This window comes from Euleptes europaea, chromosome 1 (assembly GCF_029931775.1).
Source record: "Euleptes europaea isolate rEulEur1 chromosome 1, rEulEur1.hap1, whole genome shotgun sequence".
Classification (NCBI taxonomy): Eukaryota; Metazoa; Chordata; class Lepidosauria; order Squamata; family Sphaerodactylidae; genus Euleptes; species Euleptes europaea.
In genome coordinates this window covers 10,053,775-10,060,534 of record NC_079312.1, presented here as the reverse complement: position 1 = coordinate 10,060,534, position 6,760 = coordinate 10,053,775, and positions in this window count along the sequence as shown.

Here is a 6,760-nt window from a genome sequence, read left to right as displayed (position 1 = left end):
CTTCAGGCTTGGTTTTTGAAGACATCTTTGTAGTTACAGATGTTGTTGCAACTGGAGACTGTTTAGGTGTAGTTTGTGATACTGAAGCTCTTCTTTGGGGGATCTGTACCACCAGCTTTGTATCTTTAAGAATGTCCTTAGTGTGCTTCTCCTTTTCTCCCATTGAGAAGCTAAAAAATAGCAAGCAATTGTAATCCAAATGGAGGAGATGGGGGGGGGGGCAGAAAACTTTTTCTACTTCACCATGACATCTCAGCAAGCATTTTCCATGTCACTTGATTGCTTTCCAGCAGCTCCTGTTTGCTTTTCCAGTCTTTCAATACAGAAAAAATTTTTTTTAAGTGCGTCAGTCAACTGGCAAAGAGCCAAACTTTCTTAGAGCAGAACAAAACAAGATTATAGATAGATCAGAGTTAGTTTTTATTAAAAATCCACTGCCACACACCCCAGTTTAGAATGTTTATAACGATAAAGTACGCTTGGTTGTAAAACTTGCTTGTTTATCGGCTTCCACCTCGTTCTCTCCTGCTTTCTTTCTTTTTCTTTTTTTTGGATTTATTATAAAAAACTAATAAAAAACCAAAAAAAAAACATAAGATTGCACCGGCTCTTCAGCGGAGCCCGTCAGAGCGAGAGCCACCGTTTTCTCGGCAGGCTCCGCTCTAATGACGAGTCCGCCACCGGCACCCGATCCTGCACCCCCTCTTAGTCCGAGGGGTGCTGCTTGCCACTTGTAACGGGGCCGGTTTTTGCGCCCCTGGGCAGCGGACGGCAGGAGCGCGGCGCCGCGCTTGCAGCGGGGGGGCGGTCAGCCGACCCGGACAGCGGGGAGTGGGGAATCAAACCCAGTTCTCCAGATTAGAGTCCACCGATCTTTCACCAGCGCTCTTAACCACTACGCCACCCTGGCTCTCTTGTGGTGTAGTGGTTAAGAGCAGTGGACTTTAATCTGGAGAACTGGGTTTGGTTCCCTGCTCCTTCACATGAGCGGCGGACTCTAATCTGGTGAGCTGGGTTTGATTCCCCGCTCCTCCCCATGAAGCCTGCTGGGTGACCTTGGGCCAGTCACCATTCTCTCAGAACTCTCTCAGCCCCACCTGCCTCACAAGGTGTCTGTTGTGGGGAAAGGAAGGGAAAGTGATTGTAAGCCAGTTTGAGACTGCTTAAAGGTAGAGAAAAAGGGGGATATAAAAACCAACTTTTCTTCATAAAGGCTGGGAACCCCTGCCCCACTGAATATCAGAAAGGGTTGTCCCTTTAATGTTACTTATGTACTTTAAGCCCCGACTTGATTGGCCCAGTCTTGTCAGACCTTGGAAGCTAAGCTGAGTTGCCCCAGTTAGTACTTGGATGGAAGACCGCTAAGGAAGTCCTGGGTTGCTATGCAGAGGCAGGCGATGGCAAACCCACCTCTGAATTTCAACCACCTTGAAAACCTTACAGGGTCACCGTAAGTCAGCTTTCCACCACCATGTACTTCAAAACGTGGCCTCCTCACAAGCCATGCTTCGTTTCCCCCCTGTCCACCAGCTTTGGGCAACAAGGTACATCGTAGTCCAACGGAACAAAGTACAACAACATTAATTAAAGAGGAAAGTCAATGTTTAAAAAAGAAGCCCCCGCCAAGACGGTGCATATCATTCCTGGTGGCAAGGACAGAACCAAACTGTTTGCCATTCTGAACACATGATTCGAGATGGGGACAGATCCCTCTGTCATGGTCAAAGCCTCCTGAGGAGCACATGTCTCAGATCATGGACTTTGTCCGTGGCACTCATCTAAATATTAGCCTTGCAAACATTCAAGTTCGTCTGCAATGGGGTGTGTGACCTCCACGTATAGCAATGGATCACAAAGTGTGCAGGCCTTAGGACATTTTCCTAGGAATAAGCTCCATTAAGTAAAATGGGAGTCCCTTCCATGTACACCTGCTTAGAATTGCTCTGGGAAAATCCTAGATTTATTGGGTGGTCAAGGCTGTCTGGAAACATATACTCTGCTTTCTTTGCCGGGAGCGTTCCACCTAGGTTTGCCAGCTCCAGGTTGGGAAATTCCTGGAGATACATTCAAGTTCCAGGAGATCTCCAGGTCCCACTGGACAATGGCTATACTACCATGAACATGCCCTACGAGGAAAGGCTGAGGGGCCTGGGAATGTTCAGTCTGGAGAAGAGGAGGTTGAGGGGGGACATGATTTCTCTCTTTAAGTATTTGAAGGGCTGTCACTTAGAGGAAGGCAGGGCCCTGTTGCTTTTGGAAGTGGAAGATAGGACTCGCAATAATGGGTTTGAATTATGGGCTGCAAGGCAAGTAAAAAGGTAAAGGTCCCCCTGTGCAAGCACCGGCTCATTCCTGACCCATGGGGTGATGTCACATCTTGATGTTTTTTAGGCAGACTTTGTTTACGGGGTGGTTTGCCAGTGCTTTCCCCAGTCATCTTCCCTTTACCCCCAGCAAACTGGGTGCTCATTTTACCGACCTCGGAAAGATGGAAGGCTGAGCCGACCTTGAGACGGCTACCTGAAACCAACTTCCGTTGGGATTGAACTCAGGTCGTGAGCAGAGCTTGGACTGCGGTACTGCAGCTTACCACTCTGTGCCACGGGGCTCCTCGGGCTGCAAGGTACCGGCTGGATATTAGGAAAAACATTTCACAGTCAGAGTTGTCCAGCAGTGGAAACAGCTACCTAAGAAGCTGGCGAGCTTCCCCCTCTCTGGCAGTCTTTGAGCTGCAGTGGGACAAACCCTTGTCAGGGATGCTCTGTCTAGGCCAAAGCTTCTTAAACTGTGGGTCGCATGTGGCGGGTCGTGCAAAAGTTATATGTACACCAGATTGTTTTAAAATAAATTTCTTTACAATTTATTATCTGTAAATGTTTGATCTGTATACCTATTTTATATATACCTTTATACCCGGGGTCGTGTAAAAATTTCTCAGGTGAAAAGGAGTCACGAGTGGGAAATGTGTAAGGAGCCCTGCTGCTCTGGGCTGATCCTGCCTTGAGCCCCAGGGGGTTGGACTAGACGGCGCCTGTATGGCCCCTTCCCACTCTCTGATTCTTTGACATGTGGTGTCGGAGGAGAGTTTGAGGCATGCTGCGGATTGCCAGAAGGACAAATCACTGGGTTCTCGATCAAGTCAAGCCTAGAAGCTCGAATGGCTGAACTGAGGCCATCGTACTTTGGTCGCATCATGAGAAGACCAGAGTTACGGGAAAAGACAATAAGGCTAGGAAAAGTTGAAGGCGGCAGGAAAAGAGGAAGACCCAGCTTGACAGTTTGCAAGGCCTGAGCAGCCTGGGCCTGGTCACCCTCCCTTTTCATAGGTGAATGCCTGGAAAAGCGAAGCTTCCTGCGGGAGAACAAAGTGCTGCAACCAACCCTACAGTTTTGGGCAGGAAAGTGTTTCTTCCCCGTTGCCCTCTGTCCCTTTGTCAGCCTCTCTCCAGCTGGTCTCCCCTGCAGGGGGGGCCGTCAGAGGAGGAGGCTGCTCCCCCCAGGCCCAGAAGCCGAGCGAGGAAACCGCCTCTGTTCCTCCGCCTGGGTCTGGTGGTTGCAGGGAACTACGTTTCCCAGAAGGCGCTGCGAGCACCATTGAGGCCCACTCGGCCTCCGCCAGGCTTTTCCCAGAGCGGCAGAAGGAAACCTGGCCCACATGGAGTCCCTCGGGGCCTCTCCCCTGTCTGGCCCCCCAACCCGGGGGGAGGGAGACCCGGGCTTCTGCACGTCTGCAGGGGAGGTGAGTCCGTGGAGGGTCTCCTGCAGCAGGTCTGGGGTTGGTGTTCCCACCCACGTGGGGGTTTGTTTGTTCCCTGCAACCAGCCTCAGCTCGTCTTGCTCTTGACTGCTGGGCGGACCCTTTTGATCTGACCCAGCGGGGCTCGGGGCCAGTTTCTGCCCCCCCCCCCCGTGGCTCGTTTGGCCACAGTTGGCTATTTGTATTTCCAGTGCCTGCTGTTGTTTTCTCTGCTGTAGGATCCCCAGGAGCCTCAGAAGGGCTCTGAACTGGCTGCTGGTCTGCAGGTTTGTCAATGGAGGGGGATCTCATTCACACACACACCCGCCTGTCCTGCCTCTTCCTTTTGGGCTCTTCTGCAGAGAACCGTCACTTCCATTGCCAAATATTGTGTGTGATGTTTTAATTATGTACCCCCCACCCCCGTGGCTCGATGCACCGGCGTTTGGCCAGAGGTTGCTAACTCTGTTTTCAGTATTGTCGAAGGCTTTCACGGTCAGGGTTCATTGGTTCTTGTAGGTTATCCGGGCTGTGTGACCGTGGTCTTGGTATTTTCTTTCCTGACCTTTCGCCAGCAGCTGTGGCAGGCATCTGCAGAGGAGTCACACGGAAGGACAGTGTCTCTCAGTGTCAAGTGTGTAGGAAGAGTAATATATAGTCAGAAAGGGGGGTTGGGTTTGAGCTGAATCATTGTCCTGCAAAAAGTATCAAACCTCCAGACTAACAAAGACTACCGTCCACAATAGCCATGCAGATTAGCTTTGGATTTCACACATTAACAGATCACTTCAGGATACAATGGTTCCATATTAACATATCACACAAAATACCAAGACCACGGTTGCACAGCCCGGATAACCTACAAGAACCAATATCACACCCTCATCAGCACATTATCTTGATACTTACAGGACAAAGATTAGCACATTACCTTTGATACTTTTTGCAGGAGAATGATTCAGCTCAACCCCCCCTTTCTGACTATATATTACTCTTCCTGCACACTTGACACTGAGAGACACTGTCCTTCAATGTTACTCCTCTGAAGATGCCTGCCACAGCTGCGGGCGAAACGTCAGGAAAGAAAATACCAAGACCACGGTCACACAGCCCGGATAACCTACAAGAATCTGTTTTCAGCACCTACTGTTGATTTCTCTGGTGTAGGATCCCCATGAGCATCAGCCTCAGAAGAGCTCTGAACTGGCAACTGGCCTGAAGGTTTGTAAATGGAGCTGGAGGGGATCTAATTCACTCCCCCTGCCTGTCCTGCCTCTTCCTTTTGGGCTTGTCTGGAGAGAACCATCACTTCTATTGCAAAATATTGTGTGTGTGTCTGTGTGAAGTACCGTCAAGTCGCTTCTGACTCATGGCGACCCTATGAATGAAAGTCCTCCAAAACATCCTATCTTTAACAGCCTTGTTCAGATCTTGCGAACTGAGGGCTGTGGCTTCCTTTGTTGATTCCATCCATCTCTTGTGGTCTTCCACTTTTTCCTAGCAAAATATTAGGGATTTTATGTTGTTAATCTGGGAAGAAAAGAAGGGGGCTTGCAGCGAGGCAAAACGAAGGCAAAAAAACAAATGGTGCAAAGGGGAACAAATTCTGTAGTAATTCTTGCAACCCCAATGCATTTCGTGTGCAGCATCAACAGGGGGAATCTAATAAAATGGAAAAGTAACATGAAACAATAATACAAGCGTATTAGGTACATAATTAAAACATTTTTAATTATTTAAAAATATTACATAGGACAATTAATCTGGACTAGAATGTTTCCATTCATACCCTGCATTTTTGGAATTGCAACTCCCGCAGTTATTGTGATGCTGGTGCCAATTTTGAGGTTTCCAGTTTTCATCTTGTTATTCTAGATATGAATAACCTCTCTGAACATGAGTCAGCAGTGTGATGCGGTAACTAAAAAGGCAAATGCAGTCTTGGGCTGCATCAACAGAAGTATAGTGTCCAGATCACGTGAAGTGATGGTATCGCTTTACTCTAAGAACATAAGAAAGGCCCTGCTGGATCAAACCAAGGCCCATCAAGTCCAGCAGTCTGTTCACACAGTGGCCAACCAGGTGCCTCTAGGAAGCCACAAACAAGACGACTGCAGCAGCACCATCCTGCCTGTGTTCCACCGCACCCAAAATAATAGGCATGCTCTTCTAATACTAGAGAGAATAGGTATGCAGCATGACTAGTATCCATTCTAACTAACAGCCATGAATACCCCTCTCCTCCATGAATATGTCCACTCCCCTCTTAAAGCCTTCCAAGCTGGCAGCCATCACCACATCCTGGGGCAGGGAGTTCCACAATTTAACGATGCGTTGTGTGAAAAAATACTTCCTTTTATCTGTTTTGAATCTCTCACCCTCCAGCTTTAGCAGATGACCCCGTGTTCTAATATTATGGGAGAGGGAGAAAAACGTCTCCCTGTCCACTCTCTCCAAACCATGCATAATTTTATAGATCTCTGTCATGTCTCCCCTCAGCCGCCTTCATTCCAAGCTAAACAGCCCTAAGCGTCTTAACCGCTCCCCAAGGGACAGTTGCTCTAGTCCTGTAATCAATTGTTGCTCTTTTCTGCACCTTCTCAAGCTCTGTTATATCCTTTTTGAGATGTGGTGACCAGAACTGTACACAGTATTCCAAGTGTGGTCTCACCATAGATTTGTACAAGGGCAGTATGATATCAGCAGTTTTATTCTCTATTCCTCTTCTAATTATGGCCAGCATGGAATTTGCCTTTTTTACAGCAGCCGCACGCTGGGTTGACATCTTCATTGAGCTATCCACTACCACCCCAAGATCCCTTTCCTCGTCTGTTGCTGCCAGCACAGATCCCATCAGTGTATATGTGAAGTTGGGATTCTTCTTTGTTCCTTGAATGCTTGGGGACAGGAATAGATGATCAAATGGGCCATCTTTTCTTCTTTCAGAGATCCCTGCTGTCTCTTGAGGAGGCAGCCATGTTCTTCACGGAGGAGGAATGGGCTCTGCTGGATCCAGGCCAAAGG